At 43.4% G+C, this 21,527-nt stretch overlaps 34 non-coding genes across 34 annotated transcripts; 14 read left to right on the plus strand and 20 right to left on the minus strand.

The window, feature by feature from the left end:
• Positions 1-139: 139 nt before the first annotated feature.
• On the minus strand, positions 140-213 carry trnat-agu (transfer RNA threonine (anticodon AGU)). Its single transcript has one exon. It is a non-coding gene; the product is annotated as a tRNA-Thr (tRNA).
• Positions 214-751: 538 nt separating this feature from the next.
• On the plus strand, positions 752-825 carry trnat-ugu (transfer RNA threonine (anticodon UGU)). The gene has a single exon. It is a non-coding gene; the product is annotated as a tRNA-Thr (tRNA).
• Positions 826-1,145: 320 nt separating this feature from the next.
• trnal-uag (transfer RNA leucine (anticodon UAG)) lies at positions 1,146-1,227 on the minus strand. Its single transcript has one exon. It is a non-coding gene; the product is annotated as a tRNA-Leu (tRNA).
• A 1,584-nt stretch (positions 1,228-2,811) lies between these two features.
• trnat-cgu (transfer RNA threonine (anticodon CGU)) lies at positions 2,812-2,885 on the plus strand. The gene has a single exon. It is a non-coding gene; the product is annotated as a tRNA-Thr (tRNA).
• Positions 2,886-3,252: 367 nt separating this feature from the next.
• trnat-agu (transfer RNA threonine (anticodon AGU)) lies at positions 3,253-3,326 on the minus strand. The gene has a single exon. It is a non-coding gene; the product is annotated as a tRNA-Thr (tRNA).
• Positions 3,327-3,920: 594 nt separating this feature from the next.
• On the plus strand, positions 3,921-3,994 carry trnat-cgu (transfer RNA threonine (anticodon CGU)). Its single transcript has one exon. It is a non-coding gene; the product is annotated as a tRNA-Thr (tRNA).
• Positions 3,995-4,315: 321 nt separating this feature from the next.
• On the minus strand, positions 4,316-4,397 carry trnal-aag (transfer RNA leucine (anticodon AAG)). Its single transcript has one exon. It is a non-coding gene; the product is annotated as a tRNA-Leu (tRNA).
• Positions 4,398-4,723: 326 nt separating this feature from the next.
• On the plus strand, positions 4,724-4,797 carry trnat-ugu (transfer RNA threonine (anticodon UGU)). The gene has a single exon. It is a non-coding gene; the product is annotated as a tRNA-Thr (tRNA).
• Positions 4,798-5,525: 728 nt separating this feature from the next.
• On the minus strand, positions 5,526-5,607 carry trnal-uag (transfer RNA leucine (anticodon UAG)). Its single transcript has one exon. It is a non-coding gene; the product is annotated as a tRNA-Leu (tRNA).
• Positions 5,608-5,760: 153 nt separating this feature from the next.
• Positions 5,761-5,834, minus strand: trnat-agu (transfer RNA threonine (anticodon AGU)). Its single transcript has one exon. It is a non-coding gene; the product is annotated as a tRNA-Thr (tRNA).
• Positions 5,835-6,419: 585 nt separating this feature from the next.
• Positions 6,420-6,493, plus strand: trnat-ugu (transfer RNA threonine (anticodon UGU)). Its single transcript has one exon. It is a non-coding gene; the product is annotated as a tRNA-Thr (tRNA).
• Positions 6,494-7,221: 728 nt separating this feature from the next.
• trnal-uag (transfer RNA leucine (anticodon UAG)) lies at positions 7,222-7,303 on the minus strand. The gene has a single exon. It is a non-coding gene; the product is annotated as a tRNA-Leu (tRNA).
• A 689-nt stretch (positions 7,304-7,992) lies between these two features.
• On the plus strand, positions 7,993-8,066 carry trnat-ugu (transfer RNA threonine (anticodon UGU)). Its single transcript has one exon. It is a non-coding gene; the product is annotated as a tRNA-Thr (tRNA).
• Positions 8,067-8,304: 238 nt separating this feature from the next.
• trnat-agu (transfer RNA threonine (anticodon AGU)) lies at positions 8,305-8,378 on the minus strand. Its single transcript has one exon. It is a non-coding gene; the product is annotated as a tRNA-Thr (tRNA).
• A 1,053-nt stretch (positions 8,379-9,431) lies between these two features.
• Positions 9,432-9,513, minus strand: trnal-uag (transfer RNA leucine (anticodon UAG)). The gene has a single exon. It is a non-coding gene; the product is annotated as a tRNA-Leu (tRNA).
• Positions 9,514-9,666: 153 nt separating this feature from the next.
• On the minus strand, positions 9,667-9,740 carry trnat-agu (transfer RNA threonine (anticodon AGU)). Its single transcript has one exon. It is a non-coding gene; the product is annotated as a tRNA-Thr (tRNA).
• A 594-nt stretch (positions 9,741-10,334) lies between these two features.
• Positions 10,335-10,408, plus strand: trnat-cgu (transfer RNA threonine (anticodon CGU)). The gene has a single exon. It is a non-coding gene; the product is annotated as a tRNA-Thr (tRNA).
• A 320-nt stretch (positions 10,409-10,728) lies between these two features.
• trnal-aag (transfer RNA leucine (anticodon AAG)) lies at positions 10,729-10,810 on the minus strand. Its single transcript has one exon. It is a non-coding gene; the product is annotated as a tRNA-Leu (tRNA).
• A 326-nt stretch (positions 10,811-11,136) lies between these two features.
• On the plus strand, positions 11,137-11,210 carry trnat-ugu (transfer RNA threonine (anticodon UGU)). The gene has a single exon. It is a non-coding gene; the product is annotated as a tRNA-Thr (tRNA).
• A 728-nt stretch (positions 11,211-11,938) lies between these two features.
• trnal-uag (transfer RNA leucine (anticodon UAG)) lies at positions 11,939-12,020 on the minus strand. The gene has a single exon. It is a non-coding gene; the product is annotated as a tRNA-Leu (tRNA).
• Positions 12,021-12,709: 689 nt separating this feature from the next.
• trnat-ugu (transfer RNA threonine (anticodon UGU)) lies at positions 12,710-12,783 on the plus strand. The gene has a single exon. It is a non-coding gene; the product is annotated as a tRNA-Thr (tRNA).
• A 238-nt stretch (positions 12,784-13,021) lies between these two features.
• trnat-agu (transfer RNA threonine (anticodon AGU)) lies at positions 13,022-13,095 on the minus strand. Its single transcript has one exon. It is a non-coding gene; the product is annotated as a tRNA-Thr (tRNA).
• A 1,096-nt stretch (positions 13,096-14,191) lies between these two features.
• trnat-cgu (transfer RNA threonine (anticodon CGU)) lies at positions 14,192-14,265 on the plus strand. Its single transcript has one exon. It is a non-coding gene; the product is annotated as a tRNA-Thr (tRNA).
• A 375-nt stretch (positions 14,266-14,640) lies between these two features.
• trnat-agu (transfer RNA threonine (anticodon AGU)) lies at positions 14,641-14,714 on the minus strand. Its single transcript has one exon. It is a non-coding gene; the product is annotated as a tRNA-Thr (tRNA).
• Positions 14,715-15,767: 1,053 nt separating this feature from the next.
• Positions 15,768-15,849, minus strand: trnal-uag (transfer RNA leucine (anticodon UAG)). Its single transcript has one exon. It is a non-coding gene; the product is annotated as a tRNA-Leu (tRNA).
• Positions 15,850-16,002: 153 nt separating this feature from the next.
• trnat-agu (transfer RNA threonine (anticodon AGU)) lies at positions 16,003-16,076 on the minus strand. The gene has a single exon. It is a non-coding gene; the product is annotated as a tRNA-Thr (tRNA).
• Positions 16,077-16,670: 594 nt separating this feature from the next.
• On the plus strand, positions 16,671-16,744 carry trnat-cgu (transfer RNA threonine (anticodon CGU)). The gene has a single exon. It is a non-coding gene; the product is annotated as a tRNA-Thr (tRNA).
• A 320-nt stretch (positions 16,745-17,064) lies between these two features.
• Positions 17,065-17,146, minus strand: trnal-aag (transfer RNA leucine (anticodon AAG)). Its single transcript has one exon. It is a non-coding gene; the product is annotated as a tRNA-Leu (tRNA).
• A 326-nt stretch (positions 17,147-17,472) lies between these two features.
• On the plus strand, positions 17,473-17,546 carry trnat-ugu (transfer RNA threonine (anticodon UGU)). The gene has a single exon. It is a non-coding gene; the product is annotated as a tRNA-Thr (tRNA).
• A 728-nt stretch (positions 17,547-18,274) lies between these two features.
• trnal-uag (transfer RNA leucine (anticodon UAG)) lies at positions 18,275-18,356 on the minus strand. The gene has a single exon. It is a non-coding gene; the product is annotated as a tRNA-Leu (tRNA).
• A 689-nt stretch (positions 18,357-19,045) lies between these two features.
• Positions 19,046-19,119, plus strand: trnat-ugu (transfer RNA threonine (anticodon UGU)). The gene has a single exon. It is a non-coding gene; the product is annotated as a tRNA-Thr (tRNA).
• A 238-nt stretch (positions 19,120-19,357) lies between these two features.
• trnat-agu (transfer RNA threonine (anticodon AGU)) lies at positions 19,358-19,431 on the minus strand. Its single transcript has one exon. It is a non-coding gene; the product is annotated as a tRNA-Thr (tRNA).
• A 1,096-nt stretch (positions 19,432-20,527) lies between these two features.
• trnat-cgu (transfer RNA threonine (anticodon CGU)) lies at positions 20,528-20,601 on the plus strand. Its single transcript has one exon. It is a non-coding gene; the product is annotated as a tRNA-Thr (tRNA).
• A 375-nt stretch (positions 20,602-20,976) lies between these two features.
• On the minus strand, positions 20,977-21,050 carry trnas-aga (transfer RNA serine (anticodon AGA)). Its single transcript has one exon. It is a non-coding gene; the product is annotated as a tRNA-Ser (tRNA).
• Between the last annotated feature and the right edge of the window lie 477 nt (positions 21,051-21,527).

The raw sequence follows: 21,527 nt of genomic DNA on the forward strand, positions 1-21,527 counted from the left end.
TTGCCCCGGGGAAAAATAACGCCGCAGGCATGTGAGCACGTAGGATAAATTGACAACGAGATCCACGCTTGCTACTAAATGCCCAACGCAATAGTTTAGTCAATTAAAGGCAAAAGATGCATAAAGACACAGTCAGCTCAGGCACTGCTGGTATTTGAACCCAGGATCTCCTGTTTACTAGACAGGCACTTTAACCAACTAAGCCACAGCGCCACTCAAGACTCTGGCTTCATTTTCAGCCACACAGTCTAAAGGTAAACTCTCAGAGAAGATCACAAAACAATGTCTGCAAAAAGCAAGATGCCACTCCATTCTGTGGCTGGATCATAGGTACGTAGGTGCGTAGGTACTGGGGCCTAGCGGGTAAAAGCATGTCTTGGAGATCTCGTGTATTCCTTCCAGGAGTGCCTTAATCACTTGATGTTTTTGCACGCACCATCTACTTTGACACTACAATGTTCATAAAAGGAGTTGTTTTGTGCTTGAAATGGTTGTTCTATCACTGCCATTTTCGCAAGATCAGATATTGAGATCAAGTGCTAGCAGTTTCAAGCTGTAACAAAGTTCATGTGGAATCAATTCTGACATGTTGGATTACGCCTTTGCATACATTACCAAGGTGCACTTCCACATGGCGTCCCATGAAGTTTTGTCGCAGAAGGTGCAACTCTAACATCCATCGAAATATAATTGGGTTTTTGGCTCACGGTACATATGGGCAATTCTCTGGGATTTGAAATCCTTTAAATGAGGCGCTGTGGCTTAGCTGGTTAAAGTTCCTGTCTTGTAAACAGGAGATCCTGGGTTCAAATCCCAGCAGTGGCTTTGTCTATAAACACCACTTATGACTAGCTTTCTTCTGAATGCCCAATACAATTTCATTGGTCATTTCAAGGCAAAAGATGTGTCTGTCTTTCAACATTTTCAGTGCACATAATACTTCTTTTTCTCCGATTATGGCATGAAGAAGCAACTGTGTAATTTCACACAAAAAGGCAGAAGATGCTGTTTCTTTAGCCATAGATTTTTTTTTTTTTAATGCTGCACACTGTTCAACCTGCGGTGGAGACTACAGATGAGTCAACTCCTGTCTTAAACAAAGTCATTCATTTGAGATATGGAATCAATAGCCTTTAGTTGTCAAATGGCAGTGGTGGGATTCGAACCCACACCTCCTGAGAGACTGGAGCCTAAATCCAGCGCCTTAGACCACTCGGCCACACTACCTCAAGGCGCAGCTTTTTGCCCCGGGGAAAAATAACGCCGTAGGCATGTAAGCGCGTAGGATAAATTGACAACGAGATCCACGCTTGCTACTAAATGCCCAACGCATCCGTGAAATCCTGAGATCAAGTTACAAGACTTCCTTGATCGCTGGACTTCTTTGTGTGCGGCGTAGGTACTGGGGCCTAGCGGGTAAAAGCATGTATTGGAGATCTCGTGTATTCCTTCCAGGAGTGCCTTAATCACTTGATGTTTTTGCACGCACCATCTACTTTGACACTACAATGTTCATAAAAGGAGTTGTTTTGTGCTTGAAATGGTTGTTCTATCACTGCCATTTTCGCAAGATCAGCTATTGAGATCAAGTGCTAGCAGTTTCAAGCTGTAACAAAGTTCATGTGGAATCAATTCTGACATGTTGGATTACGCCTTTGCATACATTACCAAGGTGCACTTCCACATGGCGTCCCATGAAGTTTTGTCGCAGAAGGTGCAACTCTAACATCCATCGAAATATAATTGGGTTTTTGGCTCACGGTACATATGGGCAATTCTCTGGGATTTGAAATCCTTTAAATGAGGCGCTGTGTGTCAGATGGCTACAAAATGCCCAACGCATCCGTGAAATCCTGAGATCAAGTTACAAGACTTCCTTGATCGCTGGACTTCTTTGTGTGCGGCGTAGGTACTGGGGCCTAGCGGGTAAAAGCATGTCTTGGAGATCTCGTGTATTCCTTCCAGGAGTGCCTTAATCACTTGATGTTTTTGCACGCACCATCTACTTTGACACTACAATGTTCATAAAAGGAGTTGTTTTGTGCTTGAAATGGTTGTTCTATCACTGCCATTTTCGCAAGATCAGCTATTGAGATCAAGTGCTAGCAGTTTCAAGCTGTAACAAAGTTCATGTGGAATCAATTCTGACATGTTGGATTACGCCTTTGCATACATTACCAAGGTGCACTTCCACATGGCGTCCCATGAAGTTTTGTCGCAGAAGGTGCAACTCTAACATCCATCGAAATATAATTGGGTTTTTGGCTCACGGTACATATGGGCAATTCTCTGGGATTTGAAATCCTTTAAATGAGGCGCTGTGTGTCAGATGGCTACAAAATGCCCAACGCATCCGTGAAATCCTGAGATCAAGTTACAAGACTTCCTTGATCGCTGGACTTCTTTGTGTGCGGCGTAGGTACTGGGGCCTAGCGGGTAAAAGCATGTCTTGGAGATCTCGTGTATTCCTTCCAGGAGTGCCTTAATCACTTGATGTTTTTGCACGCACCATCTACTTTGACACTACAATGTTCATAAAAGGAGTTGTTTTGTGCTTGAAATGGTTCTTCTATCACTGCCATTTTCGCAAGATCAGCTATTGAGATCAAGTGCTAGCAGTTTCAAGCTGTAACAAAGTTCTTGTGCATGTTGGATTACGCCTTTGCATACATTACCAAGGTGCACCTCCACATGGCGTCCCATGAAGTTTTGTCGCAGAAGGTGCAACTCTAACATCCATCGAAATATAATTGGGTTTTTGGCTCACGGTACATATGGGCAATTCTCTGGCATTTGAAATCCTTTAAATGAGGCGCTGTGGCTTAGCTGGTTAAAGTGCCTGTCTCGTAAACAGGAGATCCTGGGTTCAAATCCCAGCAGTGCCTCTGTCTATAAACACCACTTATGACTAGCTTTCTTCTGAATGCCAAATACAATTTCATTGGTCATTTCAAGGCAAAAGATGTGTCTGCCTTTCAGTGCACATAATACTTCTTTTTCTCCGATTATGGCATGAAGAAGCAACTGTGTAATTTCACACAAAAAGTCAGAAGATGCTGTTTCTTTAGCCATAGATTTTTTTTTTTTTAATGCTGCACACTGTTCAACCTGCGGTGGAGACTACAGATGAGTCAACTCCTGTCTTAAACAAAGTCATTCATTTGAGATATGGAATCAATAGCCTTTAGTTGTCAAATGGCAGTACCTGCGGCGTAGGTACTGGGGCCTAGCGGGTAAAGACACAGTCAGCTCAGGCACTGCTGGGATTTGAACCCAGGATCTCCTGTTTACTAGACAGGCACTTTAACCAACTAAGCCACAGCGCCACTCAAGACTCTGGCTTCATTTTCAGCCACACAGTCTAAAGGTAAACTCTCAGAGAAGATCACAAAACAATGTCTGCAAAAAGCAAGATGCCAATCCATTCTGTGGCTGGATCATCCGTGAAACCGTGAAATCCTGAGATCAAGTTACAAGACTTCCTTGATCGCTGGACTTCTTTGTGTGCGGCGTAGGTACTGGGGACTAGAGGGTAAAAGTATGTCTTGGAGATCTCGTGTATTCCTTCCAGGAGTGCCTTAATCACTTGATGTTTTTGCACGCACCATCTACTTTGACACTACAATGTTCATAAAAGGAGTTGTTTTGTGCTTGAAATGGTTGTTCTATCACTGCCATTTTCGCAAGATCAGATATTGAGATCAAGTGCTAGCAGTTTCAAGCTGTAACAAAGTTCATGTGGAATCAATTCTGACATGTTGGATTACGCCTTTGCATACATTACCAAGGTGCACTTCCACATGGCGTCCCATGAAGTTTTGTCGCAGAAGGTGCAACTCTAACATCCATCGAAATATAATTGGGTTTTTGGCTCACGGTACATATGGGCAATTCTCTGGGATTTGAAATCCTTTAAATGAGGCGCTGTGGCTTAGCTGGTTAAAGTGCCTGTCTCGTAAACAGGAGATCCTGGGTTCAAATCCCAGCAGTGCCTCTGTCTATAAACACCACTTATGACTAGCTTTCTTCTGAATGCCCAATACAATTTCATTGGTCATTTCAAGGCAAAAGATGTGTCTGTCTTTCAACATTTTCAGTGCACATAATACTTCTTTTTCTCCGATTATGGCATGAAGAAGCAACTGTGTAATTTCACGCAAAAAGTCAGAAGATGCTGTTTCTTTAGCCATAGATTTTTTTTTTTTTTAATGCTGCACACTGTTCAACCTGCAGTGGAGACTACAGATGAGTCAACTCCTGTCTTAAACAAATTCATTCATTTGAGATATGGAATCAATAGCCTTTAGTTGTCAAATGGCAGTGGTGGGATTCGAACCCACGCCTCCTGAGAGACTGGAGCCTTAATCCAGCGCCTTGGACCACTCGGCCACACTACCTCAAGAAGCAGCTTTTTGCCCCGGGGAAAAATAACGCCATAGGCATGTGAGCACGTAGGATAAATTGACAACGAGATCCACGCTTGCTACTAAATGCCCAACGCAATAGTTTAGTCAATTAAAAGCAAAAGATGAATAAAGACACAGTCAGCTCATGTGGAATCAATTCTGACATGTTGGATTACGCCTTTGCATACATTACCAAGGTGCACTTCCACACGGCGTCCCATGAAGTTTTGTTGCAGAAGGTGCAACTCTAACATCCATCCGTTTTTGGCTCACGGTACATATGGGCAATTCTCTGGGATTTGAAATCATTTAAATGAGGCGCTGTGGCTTAGCTGGTTAAAGCGCCTGTCTTGTAAACAGGAGATCCTGGGTTCAAATCCCAGCAGTGCCTCTGTGTATAAACACTACTTATGACTAGCTTGCTTCTAAATGCCCAGTACAATTTTATTGGTCATTTTAAGGCAAAAGATGTGTAAAGCTACAGTCATGTTGGCAACGGCCAAAAAGGGAGTTGTTTTATGCTTGAAATGCTTCTTCTATCACTCCCGGTTTCGCAAGATCAAATATTGAGATCAAATGCTACAAGGTCCACTATACCACTCTGCTCTATTGCTCTGTCAGGTTGGCACGTTTCAACATTTTCAGTGCACGTAATACTGCTTTTTTTGGGATTATGGGATGAAGAAGCAACTGTGTAATTTCACACAAAAAGTCAGAAGATGTTGTTGCTTTAGCCATAGATGATTTTTTGATGCTTCACGCTGTTCAACCAGCGGTAGAGACTACAGATAAGTCAACTCCTGTCTCAAACAAAGTCATTCATTTGAGATATGGAATCGATAGCCTCTAGTTGTCAGATGGCAGTGGTGGGATTCCACTTGTCCTGAGAGACTGGAGCCTTCAGCCAGCGCTTTGGACCACTCAGCCACACTTCCTGCACTTGTTTTTCTGTTGCATTCGTGCAGGTTACGAGCTAGGAAGCTCAGCAGGGAGGATGTCTTAACTAGAAGAGCTGATAATCTGTGCATAATTGTACAAAGAGTAAACATTGATGACCTGCAAGAGGTAAGAACCCTTTATCATTATAAGAAGTGCTTTCCATATGCACCTGGTGTCAAATGGCAGTGGTGGGATTTGAACCCACGCCTCCTGAGAGACTGGAGCCTAAATCCAGCGCCTTAGACCACTCGGCCACACTACCTCAAGGCGCAGCTTTTGCCTCGGGGAAAAATAACGCAGTAGGCATGTAAGCGCGCAGGATAAATTGACAACGAGATCCACGCTTGCTACTAAATGCCCAACGCAATAGTTTAGTCAATTAAAGGCAAAAGATGCATAAAGACACAGTCAGCTCAGGCACTGCTGGGATTTGAACCCAGGATCTCCTGTTTACTAGACAGGCACTTTAACCAACTAAGCCACAGCGCCACTCGAGACTCTGGCTTCATTTTCAGCCACACAGTCTAAAGGTAAACTCTCAGAGAAGATCACAAAACAATGTCTGCAAAAAGCAAGATGCCACTCCATTCTGTGGCTGGATCATCCGTGAAATCCTGAGATCAAGTTACAAGACTTCCTTGATCGCTGGACTTCTTTGTGTGCGGCGTAGGTACTGGGCTTAGCGGGTAAAAGCATGTCTTGGAGATCTCGTGTATTCCTTCCAGGAGTGCCTTAATCACTTGATGTTTTTGCACGCACCATCTACTTTGACACTACAATGTTCATAAAAGGAGTTGTTTTGTGCTTGAAATGGTTCTTCTATCACTGCCATTTTCGCAAGATCAGATATTGAGATCAAGTGCTAGCAGTTTCAAGCTGTACCAAAGTTCATGTGTAATCAATTCTGATATGTTGGATTACGCCTTTGCATACATTACCAAGGTGCACTTCCACACGGCGTCCCATGAAGTTTTGTCGCAGAAGGTGCAATTCTAACATCCATCGAAATATAATTGGGTTTTTGGCTCACGGTACATATGGGCAATTCTCTGGGATTTGAAATCCTTTAAATGAGGCGCTGTGGCTTAGCTGGTTAAAGCGCCTGTCTTGTAAACAGGAGATCCTGGGTTCAAATCCCAGCAGTGCCTCTGTGTATAAACACTACTTATGACTAGCTTGCTTCTAAATGCCCAGTACAATTTTATTGTTCATTTCAAGGCAAAAGATGTGTAAAGCTACAGTCATGTTGGCAAAGGCCAAAAAGGGAGTTGTTTTATGCTTGAAATGGTTCTTCTATCACTCCCGGTTTCGCAAGATCAAATATTGAGATCAAATGCTACAAGGTCCACTATACCACTCTGCTCTATTGCTCTGTCAGGTTGGCACGTTTCAACATTTTCAGTGCACGTAATACTGCTTTTTTTGGGATTATGGGATAAAGAAGCAACTGTGTAATTTCACACAAAAAGTCAGAAGATGTTGTTGCTTTAGCCATAGATGATTTTTTGATGCTTCACGCTGTTCAACCAGCGGTGGAGACTACAGATAAGTCAACTCCTGTCTCAAACAAAGTCATTCATTTGAGATATGGAATCGATAGCCTGTAGTTGTCAGATGGCAATGGTGGGATTCCACTTGTCCTGAGAGACTGGAGCCTTAAGCCAGCGCTTTGGACCACTCAGCCACACTTCCTGCACTTGTTTTTCTGTTGCATTCGTGCAGGTTACGAGCTAGGAAGCTCAGCAGGGAGGATGTCTTAACTAGAAGAGCTGATCATCTGTGCATAATTGTACAAAGAGTAAACATTGATGACCTGCAAGAGGTAAGAACCCTATATCATTATATGAAGTGCTTTCCATAGGCACCTGGTGTCAAATGGCAGTGGAGGGATTTGAACCCACGCCTCCTGAGAGACTGGAGCCTAAATCCAGCGCCTTAGACCACTCGGCCACACTACCTCAAGGCTCAGCTTTTGCCTCGGGGAAAAATAACGCAGTAGGCATGTAAGCGCGTAGGATAAATTGACGACGAGATCCACGCTTGCTACTAAATGCCCAACGCAATAGTTTAGTCAATTAAAGGCAAAAGATGCATAAAGACACAGTCAGCTCAGGCACTGCTGGGATTTGAACCCAGGATCTCCTGTCTGCAAAAAGCAAGATGCCACTCCATTCTGTGGCTGGATCATCCGTGAAATCCTGAGATCAAGTTACAAGACTTCCTTGATCGCTGGACTTCTTTGTGTGCGGCGTAGGTACTGGGGCCTAGCGGGTAAAAGCATGTCTTGGAGATCTCGTGTATTCCTTCCAGGAGTGCCTTAATCACTTGATGTTTTTGCACGCACCATCTACTTTGACACTACAATGTTCATAAAAGGAGTTGTTTTGTGCTTGAAATGGTTCTTCTATCACTGCCATTTTCGCAAGATCAGATATTGAGATCAAGTGCTAGCAGTTTCAAGCTGTAACAAAGTTCATGTGGAATCAATTCTGACATGTTGGATTACGCCTTTGCATACATTACCAAGGTGCACTTCCACACGGCGTCCCATGAAGTTTTGTCGCAGAAGGTGCAACTCTAACATCCATCCGTTTTTGGCTCTCGGTACATATGGGCAATTCTCTGGGATTTGAAATCGTTTAAATGAGGCGCTGTGGCTTAGCTGGTTAAAGTGCCTGTCTTGTAAACAGGAGATCCTGGGTTCAAATCCCAGCAGTGCCTCTGTGTATAAAAACTACTTATGACTAGCTTGCTTCTAAATACCCAGTACAATTTTATTAGTCATTTCAAAGCAAAAGATGTGTAAAGCTACAGTCATGTTGGCAAAGGCCAAAAAGGGAGTTGTTTTATGCTTGAAATGGTTCTTCTAACAACAACGAGATCCACGCTTGCTACTAAATGCCCAATGCAAAAGTTCAGTCAATTAAAGGCAAAAGATGCATAAAGACACAGTCAGCTCAGGCACTGCTGGGATTCGAACCCAGGATCTCCTGTTTACTAGACAGGCACTTTAACCAACTAAGCCACAGCGCCACTCAAGCTGCTGGCTTCATTTTCAGCCACACAGTCTAAAGGTAAACTCTCAGAGAAGATCACAAAACAATGTCTGCAAAAAGCAAGATGCCACTCCATTCTGTGGCTGGATCATCCGTGAAACCGTGAAATCCTGAGATCAAGTTACAAGACTTCCTTGATCGCTGGACTTCTTTGTGTGCGGCGTAGGTACTGGGGACTAGAGGGTAAAAGTATGTCTTGGAGATCTCGTGTATTCCTTCCAGGAGTGCCTTAATCACTTGATGTTTTTGCACGCACCATCTACTTTGACACTACAATGTTCATAAAAGGAGTTGTTTTGTGCTTGAAATGGTTGTTCTATCACTGCCATTTTCGCAAGATCAGCTATTGAGATCAAGTGCTAGCAGTTTCAAGCTGTAACAAAGTTCATGTGGAATCAATTCTGACATGTTGGATTACGCCTTTGCATACATTACCAAGGTGCACTTCCACATGGCGTCCCATGAAGTTTTGTCGCAGAAGGTGCAACTCTAACATCCATCGAAATATAATTGGGTTTTTGGCTCACGGTACATATGGGCAATTTTCTGGGATTTGAAATCCTTTAAATGAGGCGCTGTGTGTCAGATGGCTACAAAATGCCCAACGCATCCGTGAAATCCTGAGATCAAGTTACAAGACTTCCTTGATCGATGATTTTTTGATGCTTCACGCTGTTCAACCAGCGGTGGAGACTACAAATAAGTCAACTCCTGTCTCAAACAAAGTCATTCATTTGAGATATGGAATCGATAGCCTCTAGTTGTCAGATGGCAGTGGTGGGATTCCACTTGTCCTGAGAGACTGGAGCCTTAAGCCAGTGCTTTGGACCACTCAGCCACACTTCCTGCACTTGTTTTTCTGTTGCATTCGTGCAGGTTACGAGCTAGGAAGCTCAGCAGGGATGATGTCTTAACTAGAAGAGCTGATAATCTGTGCATAATTGTACAAAGAGTAAACATTGATGAACTGCAAGAGGTAAGAACCCTTTATCATTATAAGAAGTGCTTTCCATATACACCTGGTGTCAAATGGCAGTGGTGGGATTTGAACCCACGCCTCCTGAGAGACTGGAGCCTAAATCCAGCGCCTTAGACCACTCGGCCACACTACCTCAAGGCGCAGCTTTTGCCTCGGGGAAAAATAACGCAGTAGGCATGTAAGCGCGCAGGATAAATTGACAACGAGATCCACGCTTGCTACTAAATGCCCAACGGAATAGTTTAGTCAATTAAAGGCAAAAGATGCATAAAGACACAGTCAGCTCAGGCACTGCTGGGATTTGAACCCAGGATCTCCTGTTTACTAGACAGGCACTTTAACCAACTAAGCCACAGCGCCACTCAAGCTGCTGGCTTTATTTTAAGCCACACAGTCTAAAGGTAAACTCTCAGAGAAGATCACAAAACAATGTCTGCAAAAAGCAAGATGCCAATCCATTCTGTGGCTGCATCATCCGTGAAACTGTGAAATCCTGAGATCAAGTTACAAGACTTCCTTGATCGCTGGACTTCTTTGTGTGCGGCGTAGGTACTGGGGACTAGAGGGTAAAAGTATGTCTTGGAGATCTCGTGTATTCCTTCCAGGAGTGCCTTAATCACTTGATGTTTTTGCACGCACCATCTACTTTGACACTACAATGTTCATAAAAGGAGTTGTTTTGTGCTTGAAATGGTTGTTCTATCACTGCCATTTTCGCAAGATCAGATATTGAGATCAAGTGCTAGCAGTTTCAAGCTGTAACAAAGTTCATGTGGAATCAATTCTGACATGTTGGATTACGCCTTTGCATACATTACCAAGGTGCACTTCCACATGGTGTCCCATGAAGATTTGTCGCAGAAGGTGCAACTCTAACATCCATCGAAATCTAATTGGGTTTTTGGCTCACGGTACATATGGGCAATTCTCTGGGATTTGAAATCCTTTAAATGAGGCGCTGTGGCTTAGCTGGTTAAAGTGCCTGTCTCGTAAACAGGAGATCCTGGGTTCAAATCCCAGCAGTGCCTCTGTCTATAAACACCACTTATGACTAGCTTTCTTCTGAATGCCCAATACAATTTCATTGGTCATTTCAAGGCAAAAGATGTGTCTGTCTTTCAACATTTTCAGTGCACATAATACTTCTTTTTCTCCGATTATGGCATGAAGAAGCAACTGTGTAATTTCACACAAAAAGTCAGAAGATGCTGTTTTTTTAGCCATAGATTTTTTTTTTTTTAATGCTGCACACTGTTCAACCTGCAGTGGAGACTACAGATGAGTCAACTCCTGTCTTAAACAAATTCATTCATTTGAGATATGGAATCAATAGCCTTTAGTTGTCAAATGGCAGTGGTGGGATTCGAACCCACGCCTCCTGAGAGACTAGAGCCTTAATCCAGCGCCTTGGACCACTCGGCCACACTACCTCAAGAAGAAGCTTTTTGCCCCGGGGAAAAATAACGCCGTAGGCATGTGAGCACGTAGGATAAATTGACAACGAGATCCACGCTTGCTACTAAATTCCCAACGCAATAGTTTAGTCAATTAAAAGCAAAAGATGAATAAAGAGACAGTCAGCTCATGTGGAATCAATTCTGACATGTTGGATTACGCCTTTGCATACATTACCAAGGTGCACTTCCACACGGCGTCCCATGAAGTTTTGTTGCAGAAGGTGCAACTCTAACATCCATCCGTTTTTGGCTCACGGTACATATGGGCAATTCTCTGTGATTTGAAATCATTTAAATGAGGCGCTGTGGCTTAGCTGGTTAAAGCGCCTGTCTTGTAAACAGGAGATCCTGGGTTCAAATCCCAGCAGTGCCTCTGTGTATAAACACTACTTATGACTAGCTTGCTTCTAAATGCCCAGTACAATTTTATTCGTCATTTCAAGGCAAAAGATGTGTAAAGCTACAGTCATGTTGGCAACGGCCAAAAAGGGAGTTGTTTTATGCTTGAAATGCTTCTTCTATCACTCCCGGTTTCGCAAGATCAAATATTGAGATCAAATGCTACAAGGTCCACTATACCACTCTGCTCTATTGCTCTGTCAGGTTGGCACGTTTCAACATTTTCAGTGCACGTAATACTGCTTTTTTTGGGATTATGGGATAAAGAAGCAACTGTGTAATTTCACACAAATAGTCAGAAGATGTTGTTGCTTTAGCCATAGATGATTTTTTGATGCTTCACGCTGTTCAACCAGCGGTGGAGACTACAAATAAGTCAACTCCTGTCTCAAACAAAGTCATTCATTTGAGATATGGAATCGATAGCCTCTAGTTGTCAGATGGCAGTGGTGGGATTCCACTTGTCCTGAGAGACTGGAGCCTTCAGCCAGCGCTTTGGACCACTCAGCCACACTTCCTGCACTTGTTTTTCTGTTGCATTCGTGCAGGTTACGAGCTAGGAAGCTCAGCAGGGAGGATGTCTTAACTAGAAGAGCTGATAATCTGTGCATAATTGTACAAAGAGTAAACATTGATGACCTGCAAGAGGTAAGAACCCTTTATCATTATAAGAAGTGCTTTCCATATGCACCTGGTGTCAAATGGCAGTGGTGGGATTTGAACCCACGCCTCCTGAGAGACTGGAGCCTAAATCCAGCGCCTTAGACCACTCGGCCACACTACCTCAAAGCGCAGCTTTTGCCTCGGGGAAAAATAACGCAGTAGGCATGTAAGCGCGTAGGATAAATTGACGACGAGATCCACGCTTGCTACTAAATGCCCAACGCAATAGTTTAGTCAATTAAAGGCAAAAGATGCATAAAGACACAGTCAGCTCAGGCACTGCTGGGATTTGAACCCAGGATCTCCTGTCTGCAAAAAGCAAGATGCCACTCCATTCTGTGGCTGGATCATCCGTGAAATCCTGAGATCAAGTTACAAGACTTCCTTGATCGCTGGACTTCTTTGTGTGCGGCGTAGGTACTGGGGCCTAGCGGGTAAAAGCATGTCTTGGAGATCTCGTGTATTCCTTCCAGGAGTGCCTTAATCACTTGATGTTTTTGCACGCACCATCTACTTTGACACTACAATGTTCATAAAAGGAGTTGTTTTGTGCTTGAAATGGTTCTTCTATCACTGCCATTTTCGCAAGATCAGATATTGAGATCAAGTGCTAGCAGTTTCAAGCTGTAACAAAGTTCATGTGGAATCAATTCTGACATGTTGGATTACGCCTTTGCATACATTACCAAGGTGCACTTCCACATGGCATCCCATGAAGTTTTGTCGCAGAAGGTGCAACTCTAACATCCATCCGTTTTTGGCTCACGGTACATATGGGCAATTCTCTGGGATTTGAAATCGTTTAAATGAGGCGCTTTGGCTTATCTGGTTAAAGCGCCTGTCTTGTAAACAGGAGATCCTGGGTTCAAATCCCAGCAGTGCCTCTGTGTATAAAAACTACTTATGACTAGCTTGCTTCTAAATGCCCAGTACAATTTTATTGGTCATTTCAAGGCAAAAGATGTGTAAAGCTACAGTCATGTTGGCAAAGGCCAAAAAGGGAGTTGTTTTATGCTTGAAATGGTTCTTCTAACAACAACGAGATCCACGCTTGCTACTAAATGCCCAACGCAATAGTTTAGTCAATTAAAGGCAAAAGATGCATAAAGACACAGTCAGCTCAGGCACTGCTGGGATTCGAACCCAGGATCTCCTGTTTACTAGACAGGCACTTTAACCAACTAAGCCACAGCACCACTCAAGCTGCTGGCTTCATTTTCAGCCACACAGTCTAAAGCTAAACTCTCAGAGAAGATCACAAAACAATGTCTGCAAAAAGCAAGATGCCAATCCATTCTGTGGCTGGATCATCCGTGAAATCCTGAGATCAAGTTACAAGACTTCCTTGATCGCTGGACTTCTTTGTGTGCGGCGTAGGTACTGGGGCCTAGCGGGTAAAAGCATGTCTTGGAGATCTCGTGTATTCCTTCCAGGAGTGCCTTAATCACTTGATGTTTTTGCAGGCACCATCTACTTTGACACTACAATGTTCATAAAAGGAGTTGTTTTGTGCTTGAAATGGTTGTTCTATCACTGCCATTTTCGCAAGATCAGATATTGAGATCAAGTGCTAGCAGTTTCAAGCTGTAACAAAGTTCATGTGGAATCAATTCTGACATGTTGGATTACGCCTTTGCATACATTACCAAGGTGCACTTCCACATGGCGTCCCATGAAGTTTTGTCGCAGAAGGTGCAACTCTAACATCCATCGAAATATAATTGGGTTTTTGGCTCACGGTACATATGGGCAATTCTCTGGGATTTGAAATCCTTTAAATGAGGCGCTGTGTGTCAGATGGCTACAAAATGCCCAACGCATCCGTGAAATCCTGAGATCAAGTTACAAGACTTCCTTGATCGCTGGACTTCTTTGTGTGCGGCGTAGGTACTGGGGCCTAGCGGGTAAAAGCATGTCTTGGAGATCTCGTGTATTCCTTCCAGGAGTGCCTTAATCACTTGATGTTTTTGCACGCACCATCTACTTTGACACTACAATGTTCATAAAAGGAGTTGTTTTGTGCTTGAAATGGTTGTTCTATCACTGCCATTTTCGCAAGATCAGATATTGAGATCAAGTGCTAGCAGTTTCAAGCTGTAACAAAGTTCATGTGGAATCAATTCTGACATGTTGGATTACGCCTTTGCATACATTACCAAGGTGCACTTCCACATGGCGTCCCATGAAGTTTTGTCGCAGAAGGTGCAACTCTAACATCCATCGAAATATAATTGGGTTTTTGGCTCACGGTACATATGGGCAATTCTCTGGCATTTGAAATCCTTTAAATGAGGCGCTGTGGCTTAGCTGGTTAAAGTGCCTGTCTCGTAAACAGGAGATCCTGGGTTCAAATCCCAGCAGTGCCTCTGTCTATAAACACCACTTATGACTAGCTTTCTTCTGAATGCCAAATACAATTTCATTGGTCATTTCAAGGCAAAAGATGTGTCTGCCTTTCAACATTTTCAGTGCACATAATACTTCTTTTTCTCCGATTATGGCATGAAGAAGCAACTGTGTAATTTCACACAAAAAGTCAGAAGATGCTGTTTCTTTAGCCATAGATTTTTTTTTTTTAATGCTGCACACTGTTCAACCTGCGGTGGAGACTACAGATGAGTCAACTCCTGTCTTAAACAAAGTCATTCATTTGAGATAAGGAATCAATAGCCTTTAGTTGTCAAATGGCAGTACCTGCGGCGTAGGTACTGGGGCCTAGCGGGTAAAGACACAGTCAGCTCAGGCACTGCTGGGATTCGAACCCAGGATCTCCTGTTTACTAGACAGGCACTTTAACCAACTAAGCCACAGCGCCACTCAAGCTGCTGGCTTCATTTTCAGCCACACAGTCTAAAGGTAAACTCTCAGAGAAGATCACAAAACAATGTCTGCAAAAAGCAAGATGCCACTCCATTCTGTGGCTGGATCATCCGTGAAACCGTGAAATCCTGAGATCAAGTTACAAGACTTCCTTGATCGCTGGACTTCTTTGTGTGCGGCGTAGGTACTGGGGACTAGAGGGTAAAAGTATGTCTTGGAGATCTCGTGTATTCCTTCCAGGAGTGCCTTAATCACTTGATGTTTTTGCACGCACCATCTACTTTGACACTACAATGTTCATAAAAGGAGTTGTTTTGTGCTTGAAATGGTTGTTCTATCACTGCCATTTTCGCAAGATCAGCTATTGAGATCAAGTGCTAGCAGTTTCAAGCTGTAACAAAGTTCATGTGGAATCAATTCTGACATGTTGGATTACGCCTTTGCATACATTACCAAGGTGCACTTCCACATGGCGTCCCATGAAGTTTTGTCGCAGAAGGTGCAACTCTAACATCCATCGAAATATAATTGGGTTTTTGGCTCACGGTACATATGGGCAATTTTCTGGGATTTGAAATCCTTTAAATGAGGCGCTGTGTGTCAGATGGCTACAAAATGCCCAACGCATCCGTGAAATCCTGAGATCAAGTTACAAGACTTCCTTGATCGATGATTTTTTGATGCTTCACGCTGTTCAACCAGCGGTGGAGACTACAAATAAGTCAACTCCTGTCTCAAACAAAGTCATTCATTTGAGATATGGAATCGATAGCCTCTAGTTGTCAGATGGCAGTGGTGGGATTCCACTTGTCCTGAGAGACTGGAGCCTTAAGCCAGTGCTTTGGACCACTCAGCCACACTTCCTGCACTTGTTTTTCTGTTGCATTCGTGCAGGTTACGAGCTAGGAAGCTCAGCAGGGATGATGTCTTAACTAGAAGAGCTGATAATCTGTGCATAATTGTACAAAGAGTAAACATTGATGAACTGCAAGAGGTAAGAACCCTTTATCATTATAAGAAGTGCTTTCCATATACACCTGGTGTCAAATGGCAGTGGTGGGATTTGAACCCACGCCTCCTGAGAGACTGGAGCCTAAATCCAGCGCCTTAGACCACTCGGCCACACTACCTCAAGGCGCAGCTTTTGCCTCGGGGAAAAATAACGCAGTAGGCATGTAAGCGCGCAGGATAAATTGACAACGAGATCCACGCTTGCTACTAAATGCCCAACGGAATAGTTTAGTCAATTAAAGGCAAAAGATGCATAAAGACACAGTCAGCTCAGGCACTGCTGGGATTTGAACCCAGGATCTCCTGTTTACTAGACAGGCACTTTAACCAACTAAGCCACAGCGCCACTCAAGCTGCTGGCTTTATTTTAAGCCACACAGTCTAAAGGTAAACTCTCAGAGAAGATCACAAAACAATGTCTGCAAAAAGCAAGATGCCAATCCATTCTGTGGCTGCATCATCCGTGAAACTGTGAAATCCTGAGATCAAGTTACAAGACTTCCTTGATCGCTGGACTTCTTTGTGTGCGGCGTAGGTACTGGGGACTAGAGGGTAAAAGTATGTCTTGGAGATCTCGTGTATTCCTTCCAGGAGTGCCTTAATCACTTGATGTTTTTGCACGCACCATCTACTTTGACACTACAATGTTCATAAAAGGAGTTGTTTTGTGCTTGAAATGGTTGTTCTATCACTGCCATTTTCGCAAGATCAGATATTGAGATCAAGTGCTAGCAGTTTCAAGCTGTAACAAAGTTCATGTGGAATCAATTCTGACATGTTGGATTACGCCTTTGCATACATTACCAAGGTGCACTTCCACATGGTGTCCCATGAAGATTTGTCGCAGAAGGTGCAACTCTAACATCCATCGAAATCTAATTGGGTTTTTGGCTCACGGTACATATGGGCAATTCTCTGGGATTTGAAATCCTTTAAATGAGGCGCTGTGGCTTAGCTGGTTAAAGTGCCTGTCTCGTAAACAGGAGATCCTGGGTTCAAATCCCAGCAGTGCCTCTGTCTATAAACACCACTTATGACTAGCTTTCTTCTGAATGCCCAATACAATTTCATTGGTCATTTCAAGGCAAAAGATGTGTCTGTCTTTCAACATTTTCAGTGCACATAATACTTCTTTTTCTCCGATTATGGCATGAAGAAGCAACTGTGTAATTTCACACAAAAAGTCAGAAGATGCTGTTTTTTTAGCCATAGATTTTTTTTTTTTTAATGCTGCACACTGTTCAACCTGCAGTGGAGACTACAGATGAGTCAACTCCTGTCTTAAACAAATTCATTCATTTGAGATATGGAATCAATAGCCTTTAGTTGTCAAATGGCAGTGGTGGGATTCGAACCCACGCCTCCTGAGAGACTAGAGCCTTAATCCAGCGCCTTGGACCACTCGGCCACACTACCTCAAGAAGAAGCTTTTTGCCCCGGGGAAAAATAACGCCGTAGGCATGTGAGCACGTAGGATAAATTGACAACGAGATCCACGCTTGCTACTAAATTCCCAACGCAATAGTTTAGTCAATTAAAAGCAAAAGATGAATAAAGAGACAGTCAGCTCATGTGGAATCAATTCTGACATGTTGGATTACGCCTTTGCATACATTACCAAGGTGCACTTCCACACGGCGTCCCATGAAGTTTTGTTGCAGAAGGTGCAACTCTAACATCCATCCGTTTTTGGCTCACGGTACATATGGGCAATTCTCTGTGATTTGAAATCATTTAAATGAGGCGCTGTGGCTTAGCTGGTTAAAGCGCCTGTCTTGTAAACAGGAGATCCTGGGTTCAAATCCCAGCAGTGCCTCTGTGTATAAACACTACTTATGACTAGCTTGCTTCTAAATGCCCAGTACAATTTTATTCGTCATTTCAAGGCAAAAGATGTGTAAAGCTACAGTCATGTTGGCAACGGCCAAAAAGGGAGTTGTTTTATGCTTGAAATGCTTCTTCTATCACTCCCGGTTTCGCAAGATCAAATATTGAGATCAAATGCTACAAGGTCCACTATACCACTCTGCTCTATTGCTCTGTCAGGTTGGCACGTTTCAACATTTTCAGTGCACGTAATACTGCTTTTTTTGGGATTATGGGATAAAGAAGCAACTGTGTAATTTCACACAAATAGTCAGAAGATGTTGTTGCTTTAGCCATAGATGATTTTTTGATGCTTCACGCTGTTCAACCAGCGGTGGAGACTACAAATAAGTCAACTCCTGTCTCAAACAAAGTCATTCATTTGAGATATGGAATCGATAGCCTCTAGTTGTCAGATGGCAGTGGTGGGATTCCACTTGTCCTGAGAGACTGGAGCCTTCAGCCAGCGCTTTGGACCACTCAGCCACACTTCCTGCACTTGTTTTTCTGTTGCATTCGTGCAGGTTACGAGCTAGGAAGCTCAGCAGGGAGGATGTCTTAACTAGAAGAGCTGATAATCTGTGCATAATTGTACAAAGAGTAAACATTGATGACCTGCAAGAGGTAAGAACCCTTTATCATTATAAGAAGTGCTTTCCATATGCACCTGGTGTCAAATGGCAGTGGTGGGATTTGAACCCACGCCTCCTGAGAGACTGGAGCCTAAATCCAGCGCCTTAGACCACTCGGCCACACTACCTCAAAGCGCAGCTTTTGCCTCGGGGAAAAATAACGCAGTAGGCATGTAAGCGCGTAGGATAAATTGACGACGAGATCCACGCTTGCTACTAAATGCCCAACGCAATAGTTTAGTCAATTAAAGGCAAAAGATGCATAAAGACACAGTCAGCTCAGGCACTGCTGGGATTTGAACCCAGGATCTCCTGTCTGCAAAAAGCAAGATGCCACTCCATTCTGTGGCTGGATCATCCGTGAAATCCTGAGATCAAGTTACAAGACTTCCTTGATCGCTGGACTTCTTTGTGTGCGGCGTAGGTACTGGGGCCTAGCGGGTAAAAGCATGTCTTGGAGATCTCGTGTATTCCTTCCAGGAGTGCCTTAATCACTTGATGTTTTTGCACGCACCATCTACTTTGACACTACAATGTTCATAAAAGGAGTTGTTTTGTGCTTGAAATGGTTCTTCTATCACTGCCATTTTCGCAAGATCAGATATTGAGATCAAGTGCTAGCAGTTTCAAGCTGTAACAAAGTTCATGTGGAATCAATTCTGACATGTTGGATTACGCCTTTGCATACATTACCAAGGTGCACTTCCACATGGCGTCCCATGAAGTTTTGTCGCAGAAGGTGCAACTCTAACATCCATCCGTTTTTGGCTCACGGTACATATGGGCAATTCTCTGGGATTTGAAATCGTTTAAATGAGGCGCTTTGGCTTATCTGGTTAAAGCGCCTGTCTTGTAAACAGGAGATCCTGGGTTCAAATCCCAGCAGTGCCTCTGTGTATAAAAACTACTTATGACTAGCTTGCTTCTAAATGCCCAGTACAATTTTATTGGTCATTTCAAGGCAAAAGATGTGTAAAGCTACAGTCATGTTGGCAAAGGCCAAAAAGGGAGTTGTTTTATGCTTGAAATGGTTCTTCTAACAACAACGAGATCCACGCTTGCTACTAAATGCCCAACGCAATAGTTTAGTCAATTAAAGGCAAAAGATGCATAAAGACACAGTCAGCTCAGGCACTGCTGGGATTCGAACCCAGGATCTCCTGTTTACTAGACAGGCACTTTAACCAACTAAGCCACAGCACCACTCAAGCTGCTGGCTTCATTTTCAGCCACACAGTCTAAAGCTAAACTCTCAGAGAAGATCACAAAACAATGTCTGCAAAAAGCAAGATGCCAATCCATTCTGTGGCTGGATCATCCGTGAAATCCTGAGATCAAGTTACAAGACTTCCTTGATCGCTGGACTTCTTTGTGTGCGGCGTAGGTACTGGGGCCTAGCGGGTAAAAGCATGTCTTGGAGATCTCGTGTATTCCTTCCAGGAGTGCCTTAATCACTTGATGTTTTTGCAGGCACCATCTACTTTGACACTACAATGTTCATAAAAGGAGTTGTTTTGTGCTTGAAATGGTTGTTCTATCACTGCCATTTTCGCAAGATCAGATATTGAGATCAAGTGCTAGCAGTTTCAAGCTGTAACAAAGTTCATGTGGAATCAATTCTGACATGTTGGATTACGCCTTTGCATACATTACCAAGGTGCACTTCCACATGGCGTCCCATGAAGTTTTGTCGCAGAAGGTGCAACTCTAACATCCATCGAAATATAATTGGGTTTTTGGCTCACGGTACATATGGGCAATTCTCTGGGATTTGAAATCCTTTAAATGAGGCGCTGTGTGTCAGATGGCTACAAAATGCCCAACGCATCCGTGAAATCCTGAGATCAAGTTACAAGACTTCCTTGATCGCTGGACTTCTTTGTGTGCGGCGTAGGTACTGGGGCCTAGCGGGTAAAAGCATGTCTTGGAGATCTCGTGTATTCCTTCCAGGAGTGCCTTAATCACTTGATGTTTTTGCACGCACCATCTACTTTGACACTACAATGTTCATAAAAGGAGTTGTTTTGTGCTTGAAATGGTTGTTCTATCACTGCCATTTTCGCAAGATCAGATATTGAGATCAAGTGCTAGCAGTTTCAAGCTGTAACAAAGTTCATGTGGAATCAATTCTGACATGTTGGATTACGCCTTTGCATACATTACCAAGGTGCACTTCCACATGGCGTCCCATGAAGTTTTGTCGCAGAAGGTGCAACTCTAACATCCATCGAAATATAATTGGGTTTTTGGCTCACGGTACATATGGGCAATTCTCTGGCATTTGAAATCCTTTAAATGAGGCGCTGTGGCTTAGCTGGTTAAAGTGCCTGTCTCGTAAACAGGAGATCCTGGGTTCAAATCCCAGCAGTGCCTCTGTCTATAAACACCACTTATGACTAGCTTTCTTCTGAATGCCAAATACAATTTCATTGGTCATTTCAAGGCAAAAGATGTGTCTGCCTTTCAACATTTTCAGTGCACATAATACTTCTTTTTCTCCGATTATGGCATGAAGAAGCAACTGTGTAATTTCACACAAAAAGTCAGAAGATGCTGTTTCTTTAGCCATAGATTTTTTTTTTTTAATGCTGCACACTGTTCAACCTGCGGTGGAGACTACAGATGAGTCAACTCCTGTCTTAAACAAAGTCATTCATTTGAGATAAGGAATCAATAGCCTTTAGTTGTCAAATGGCAGTACCTGCGGCGTAGGTACTGGGGCCTAGCGGGTAAAGACACAGTCAGCTCAGGCACTGCTGGGATTTGAACCCAGGATCTCCTGTTTTCTAGACAGGCACTTTAACCAACTAAGCCACAGCGCCACTCAAGCTGCTGGCTTCATTTTCAGCCACACAGTCTAAAGCTAAACTCTCAGAGAAGATCACAAAACAATGTCTGCAAAAAGCAAGATGCCACTCCATTCTGTGGCTGGATCATCCGTGAAATCCTGAGATCAAGTTACAAGACTTCCTTGATCGCTGGACTTCTTTGTGTGCGGCGTAGGTACTGGGGCCTAGCGGGTAAAAGCATGTCTTGGAGATCTCGTGTATTCCTTCCAGGAGTGCCTTAATCACTTGATGTTTTTGCACGCACCATCTACTTTGACACTACAATGTTCATAAAAGGAGTTGTTTTGTGCTTGAAATGGATGTTCTATCACTGCCATTTTCGCAAGATCAGCTATTGAGATCAAGTGCTAGCAGTTTCAAGCTGTAACAAAGTTCATGTGGAATCAATTCTGACATGTTGGATTACGCCTTTGCATACATTACCAAGGTGCACTTCCACATGGCGTCCCA

Source organism: Channa argus, chromosome 10 (assembly GCF_033026475.1).
Source record: "Channa argus isolate prfri chromosome 10, Channa argus male v1.0, whole genome shotgun sequence".
NCBI lineage: Eukaryota > Metazoa > Chordata > Actinopteri > Anabantiformes > Channidae > Channa > Channa argus.